Raw genomic sequence first — 7,680 nt, forward strand, 5'->3', positions numbered from 1 at the left:
CTTCTTGATATGCATATGGAACATTTCTGGGATTCACATTTAAACATTTATATTGAAATGTTGCAAGCAGTAGGCATTTACAATTAAATGTAGAGTGGAGCTTATAGTTTTAAAGTATTCGGCAATCATAATTTGTGGCAGTAAAGAAAGTTTGACAAAAGAAAAATCCACCTCTGTCGAATGAATAAATTTTTTGTCAATCTTTAGAACATTTCTTCTATATCTGCCGTTTCCATTACACGTCGCAATATTTTGTTGTTGTTGTTGTTGGGACATTGCCTTTGTCGGATAAACCTTGGTCAATGGAAACCTGCCTAGTGAGGGGTTTGTTGTTTGTGTGGGGAGTGCACATATTTCCACGACGGGGGATGAGTGCTAGTAACGTTTTATGACCAACACTTTAAATGTTGCGTATATTTTTGTTGGGTTTAGTAAAACCTATGCCATTCACCTGGATATCACTTACAGTAGGAGATATTCCAGAATATTCCTTATTCTGTAGTAAAGGTTTTATCCAACTAGGTATAGCTTTTAGAACAATGTTATATTCCTTTCTTGAAACCTCAAAGTTATATTTTTCTATAATCTCTCTGTATACACAGATTCCCACTAATACTGACTAATTGGCTGACTAGGACAATGTTTTTCGAGAACCAATTACGGTAAAATAACATCTTGTTTCTATGTAATATAGACCAATTATTCCATATTAAACATTTGAGGTGAAAAGTTGTTTATACAGCAAAGCCCAGCACATTAAAGCCTGCTTGTGAAAAGCTGCCAATTACACAGGACGTTTACCCACAATATCAGGACATTGTAGTAAAAAAAACTTAAGCCCTCCAAGATAATGAAAAACAAAATGGAGGTACAACATTCCAAAAACCTTGAGGAAAAACCCATCACAAAACCTGTTGGTGATAACATCTCTTTTTAACTTATGTGGCTTTTCCATATGACGTTGTACAATAGCCTAACTAAAAAGGTACAGCAAGTGGATTTGGGAATATCAATAAAAGAAAAAAAAAATAGGATGCACAACATAGCCCCTCAACCTTGGGTAAAAGCACCCCTTGAAGACTTAAATCCCTCCCTAACCATGAGGAGAATTACAAGTTTCAAATGAAGATGATTCATAGCCTTAAGGTTTTTGGTGATTTTTACAACCAGGTAGGTTACAGTATATTTTTCAGAGATGTTAAATATGTTGGATTGGCAGCTCCTTTAAGAACAAACATCTCACATTTGAAAATATTTCATACCAAACCTGATATTTTGGAGAACTGCTTCACAATATCCAATGCCAATCTAGCTTGTGACACATTTCTCAAAAAAATCTGTGGAGGGAGCTGAAGGTTCGAGTTGCCAAACGTCAGCCTCGAAACCTTAATGACTTGGAGAAGATCTGCAAAGAGGAGTGGGACAAAATCCCTCCTGAGATGTGCGCAAACCTGGTGGCCAACTACAAGAAACATCTGACCTCTGTGATTGCCAACAAGGGTTTTGCCACCAAGTACTAAGTCATGTTTTGCAGAGGGGTCAAATACTTACTTCCCTCATTAAAATGCAAATCATTTTATAACATTTTTGACATGCGTTTTTTTTTAAAATTTTGTTGGAATTCTGTCTCTCACTGTTCAAATAAACCTACCATTAAAATTGTAGGCTGATCATTTCTTTGTCAGTGGGCAAACGTACAAAATCAGCAGGGGATCAAATACTTTTTTCCCTCACTGTGTAGGATGACAACAGAATAATACATAATTTTCCATCTGTTATATTTGAAACATGTCATTTGCTCTGCTCCCAACTCTCCAGTTAAAAATAGCAGTGTCCGGCACGATGTAGCACCCCCAAGAGCGGAGTCATCACTATAGGTAATGGCAGAGTTCTGTATCATGAAGTATGACGTTCCAGACAGACCAGTCATCTAGATGCTCACCTAATTGACCTGGGGAGAAGTTTCCCCCTAGGGAAAAAAATAAATAAAATAAAAAGTTTCCCCCTAGGAACAGATCTTGGATCACCCCCCCCCCCCTCCCCCCAATGCTAACCTTTAACCGTTAGAGAGGAAAATGCTAAACTGACCTAAGATCAACATCTAGGGGAAACTTCAACCTACCCCCACCTTGTTATTGACCCGGCGGTGGCCCTTCATGCGGCGGAACTCGCAGAGCAGGGGGATGAGCATCGGGTTGAGTCCACGGTGCTTGGCCTCGACCTTTGACCGATGCATTCCAGGCAGGCTGGGCAGCAACGGTGGAGGGTGAAGGTGACCAAACCTTTAGCTGTGATAACAGATGACTCGTCGGTTGAACGGTTCTGGCCATAGGGCCTCCTGACGTGATCAGGGAGAAGATGACATGGGTTTGAGGGAGAATGAACGAACTAGGAAATGTTGCCATTCTGAAACAAGGATCCAAAGGACTAAAGATCAAATAGGGGATGCTTATATTTGTCCTGTTTCACACATGTACACGTGTGTAACCTATACAAGCATGTGGTGTGAAATTGATTTTTTTTTCTGTATATCCCCCCCCCCCAAGAGCGGGATCAGCCATTATTGACGGTGACCCTGGAGCAATTATGGTTAAGTGCTTTCAATCAAATGTATTTATAAAGCCCTTCTTACATCAGCTGATGTCACAAAGTGCTGTACAGAAACCCAGCCTAAAACCCCAAAACAGCAAGCAATGCAGCTGTAGAAGCACGGTACCTAGGAAAAACTCCCTAGAATCCCCGAGCCTTCACATAGTGGGCTCGGGGATTCGAACTAGCAATAATACATACTTTTTTTTTTTCTGTCCCCCCGTGGGAATTGAATCCACAACCCTGCCATTGCAAACACCATGCTGGCTTTGCAAACACCACACTCTACCAACTGAGCCACAGGGAAGACAGAGAATTTTTTAAATGAAATGTATGCATTCACTACTGTAAGTCGCTCTGGATAAGAGCGTCAGCTAAATGACTGTAATGTGGAGTTTGAGGGGGTCCAGGGGAGGGGGTCCAGGGGAGGACAGAAGTAGAGCAGATTGACTGCAGCCCTAATAAAATCAAATTATAAATGCATGCAGGAAATACATATTCATGAAATTTGTGCAAGACTCTCTTTTGAAAACAGTACAGCAACAGTATAAACACGGAGACATAAATTCTACTCACCCTAAGGGTGCTGAGGCGGTGACGTAAGGTTTGCTGGCAGCGGCCGCGCTGGTCTTGTGGATAGTATTAGCGGTCGACACTGCTCCCCCAGTTTGATGGAGAGTGTGCTCTCGAAATAATCACGTTGTCCACTATATGAATCCAAATACAGGAATGATTCAAAGTGCTGTGCACACCATGTAAGGAAACAGACGGCTGACTTCGATGCTCATTCAGTCAGATAGACTGTAGATGTGTTCATATTTATCTACAGGACACAGTAACACACAGAGACAGAGGGATAAAGAGAGACAGACATTTACCAGCGTAGTGCAGTGTCACTGCTGGTTTATCCTTTGACTCCTCAACACGTTTCTTCATGTTGGCCATATGCTCCAGGCCCAAAGAACCTCGATACAACCATTCCTTATATTCGTCATCCTGAGAACACACACACAGGAAAAAAGGATTGGCATTATGTGCGTCAGTGAAGAACTAGACTTTAGTTAGGTAAGCATAACCAGGACACCAAGCACAATATACTGCAAGTCAATCACTATCACTTCAATAAATGGTTACAGCGTGAGCAGTTGTAGATTCTCACCTTGTAGACGACACACAACAAGCTGCAGTCAATCTGCTCTACTTCTGTCCTCCTCTGGACCCCCTCAAACTCCACATTGATGGGATGGCCCAGTCTGTACTGGGCCATGGGCGGGTTGGGGTACACCAATGATGTAATCCTTGAGGAACTCCCTGTTGGCCTCATCCTGTATGTCTTTCCACACCTCCGGCACTTAAGACGATAGAGGGAGACAGTAGGCTTAGTTTGTGTGGGTATGTATGTGTGTTTCCCTGCAAGCATCTCACCAACACCTACATTTGCAGATTAAACTTGTTGTATGACAACAGCCACAGTATGAGTTTTGTTGCTCCTTAAAAGCCAATTAATTTAAAAATGTATAACTCAAAAGAGTATTACATTGGAATATACATGTATTGTCACACAGGTGGATCTGAATTAGACATCTTACATTTGGTAGGAGGATCAAACAGAATTGAGCCAAGAAGTATTGAGTAAATGTTAAAGATAGAAAATAATTGTCCGAGGCTGTTCTTACGTGGTCTGCAAACAATGTGAAGATCCGGCAAGCCTACATAGGAAGGTGTGCCGTCATCAAAAAAGATCAGGAACCTGAAACACAAGGGGAAGTGCAACAGAGCTTTACTAAGACATTGATGAATCATATTTAGCATGTTTCCATATATCATCATCCAACCACACCCACAATAGCTAATCACACACACAAACACAGGGCCGGTCCTTGCTGTTCTGCCGGCCTAGGCGAGACCCAAAAAATTGACGTTAAAAAGACAACTAAAACACGTAGTTTTCCAGACGGAAATCATTTTTGGTTCTGAATGAAAGTTGAAAAGACGTCATTTAGAGAAGTCTATGTATGGTCCAAATCGAGGCTGTTCCAGACCGGGCAAAATTCATTGTCCGTGAACATCAAAAAAAGACACCCAAAGGGCGTCAGCGTCGGTCTATCCTTACTGAGGTTTATCCTACAGTGTCGCCTGAATTAGAATTTTAGGAATGCCCATCTATGTGGTAGGCCCACCCAAGGGCGTCATTAGGGGGGGGGGAAACATGAATGAGTCATGGGGCCCTAGCCTGGTAGGGGCCCCTAAATGTTTAGAAAATGATTTATCATTTAAAAAATGTTAGACAAAAAATAAATAAAATCGGATAAATTAAAACGTATAACCATATATAACGTATAACGGACCTTGGCGGTGAGGGAGTTGTTTTGTAGCAGCAGCAGCATAACTAGACCATTTTTTTTATTGTAAAGTTAGGCACATGATTACTTAGACACACTTAAATATGTAATCTATTTGATATGTATACTATTATTAAAACATGTTTTCTTTCAGTAGTAGATTTTTTGTATGGTAACCTTTTGTAGGAGCGAACATTAAACCTAACATTCCCTTTGTTTACTCACTTCCTAGTGCCTAGAGAGCCCCAGGTAGGCAGAATCTCAGCAGAAAGCTGTCAGACAGACTGATGCAGAGGAGAGCAGGGAGGAGAAAGAGGAGTTAAAGAGTAGCAGCAGTGCCAGTGAAGGAGTGACAGAAGAGACTGAACAAGCAAGTAATAAGGGAAAGGAAGAGTATGGACAGATTCGAAGTGAGGAAGATGAGGTTTTATATGATCCAGCACTGTGGCCAGAGAAAGTACAAGACCATGAAAGAGAAGCTATTGTTCGCAGATTCGCCAACAGGTGTGGTGAGGAGACAGAACTGTATAAAATCATGCCCCTAGACTCAGAAGGCAAGCCATTCCCCAACTATTTACTGTACAGTAAGTCAGCAAACGGAAGAGAAAAGATGCAGAGAGACTGGCTTATTTATAGTAAGAGTGTAACGGAATTATATTGCATTCCGTGTGTTATTTTTTTCTCATGAGCAAAGTAAACCATCCCCCAGTTCTCTGAGTAGTAAGGATGGCTATAAGATATCATCAGTGAAATGCCGGAGACTGTATGACAAACTACCAGAGCATGAGGATGGTGTGTATCACAAGAACTGTTACTGAAATGGAAAAATCTGCAGCATACCGTAACAGCTACAGGTATAGACAGTCAGCTGCAGAAACAAATCCAGTCAGAAATGTATAAAAACAGAGCACTTCTAGAAAGGATTTTGGATGGGACACTACTAAGCATCTAGGAATCTGCCATTCTGGGGGAAATCACTCAATCTTGATGATACGCATAATGGACATTATCTAGGCTTACTTGAACTGTTGTCAAATTATGACCAGCTATTACGTGGCCACTTACAGAAAGTCAGGGACAAAAAGAAAGGAGCACGACTGACTCATTACCTCAGCCCTGAGAGCCAAAACAAGTTCATAGGAATATGTGGTCAAAGGGTTTTTGAAAACAATACTTTATGAAAGAGAAGATGCAATCTATTACTCGGTTATATGTGACGCAACTCCAGACATTTCCCATACTGAGCTAATTGTATTATTGGTGAGATATGTACACAAAGATAAAGTTCAGGGAACAGGCGAATGGGAAATAATAATTGAACGTTTCCTTGAATTTAAAGACTTTGCTAGAAAGACAGGCAGTGACATTTCTAAAATGATTGGGTGCAAGCACACATACTGCAAAATAATCTACTGGCCACATACCTTGTGCCTACCATACTCCTAATCTTGTGGGTGTACATGCAGCTCAGTCGTGCCCAGAAGTATCAACCTTTTTTGGCTGTGTGAAACATCTTTACAATCTGTTCAGTGCCAGCCCAGAGCGATGGGCCATTCTCAAGGTAAAGACTGGCTGCTGTCTTAACCCCCTTTCAGACACGCGATGGAGAGAGCGCATTGCTGCGCTATGACCAGCGTCAACTCATTTACCGTCTATCATCAAGGCCCTAGACATGCTTCCTGCTACCTGCAGCCTGACAAACGAAGCCAAATCAGAGGCAAAAGGTCTGAAAAGCTACTTCATGTCTTTCAAGGCAATCTTCCTGCTCACTTTCTGGGTAAAAGTTTTGCAGTGTATTGAGAATAGAAGCCTAATTCTTCAGTCAGGAAAATATTTCTCTGGACACTGAAACAGCTCACATTAAGGCACTACAGGAATAAATACAGGCTCTGTGTAATCAATGGGACGCTCTTCTGGCAGAAGCCTCCACGGTGTCAAATGAAATGGGTGTAAATACTCCATTTCACAGTGAACAGAGGAGCTGCCAGAAGAAAAAAAAGAAAACGTTTCCCTGATGAGACCAAAGATGACATAGCAAAGGAACAGAAGTCAGAGAATGGATTTCGCAACAGTGTTTTATATGGCTCTGGATAATATGTTCAGTTATTTGGACAAGAGGTTCCATACGATTACAGCTATATGAGAGGAGTTTTCACAATACTTACATTTAGGAAAATTACTGAAAACCAAATGTGTATCTTGCCACAAATTGAGAAACATGTACTCCAAAGATCTCAGATGGATTTGAAAATGAAGTGCGAGATCTAAAGACGATATATGCTGCGACTTTTTCAGATGGTCTTCCTCCTGTAGAGCTCCTAAATGTCTGCAGCTACAGGGTATTTTTTGAGAGGTGTGCATTGCACTGCAACTCTTTTGTACAATGTCTGTAACAGTTGCTGGAGGTGAACGTGCCTTCAGTAAACTGAAACTTAGAAAGAACTATCTAAGATCTACCATGTGCCGAGACAGGTTGAACAGCCTTGCCAAACAGCCCCAAAATTCTGGCAATGACCCTGGGCCCACCGTTTGACAAAAACAGGCCGTTGTATTGGCTTTATTAGTTCTGAATCCCGTGATGAATCCATTTGGCTATTTTAGCTCTGAATATCAGCTGCCCAACTTTATGAGGAGTTATCCTGAGCCTATTTGCAATGTGTTTACACAGCGGGAAATGCATAAGTATTTAATTTTTTGTTATGACCAGCTCATAAAAAAAAATGTATGGATACAAACTTGAAACCACTGA

This window comes from Salmo trutta, chromosome 36 (genome assembly GCF_901001165.1).
Source record: "Salmo trutta chromosome 36, fSalTru1.1, whole genome shotgun sequence".
NCBI lineage: Eukaryota > Metazoa > Chordata > Actinopteri > Salmoniformes > Salmonidae > Salmo > Salmo trutta.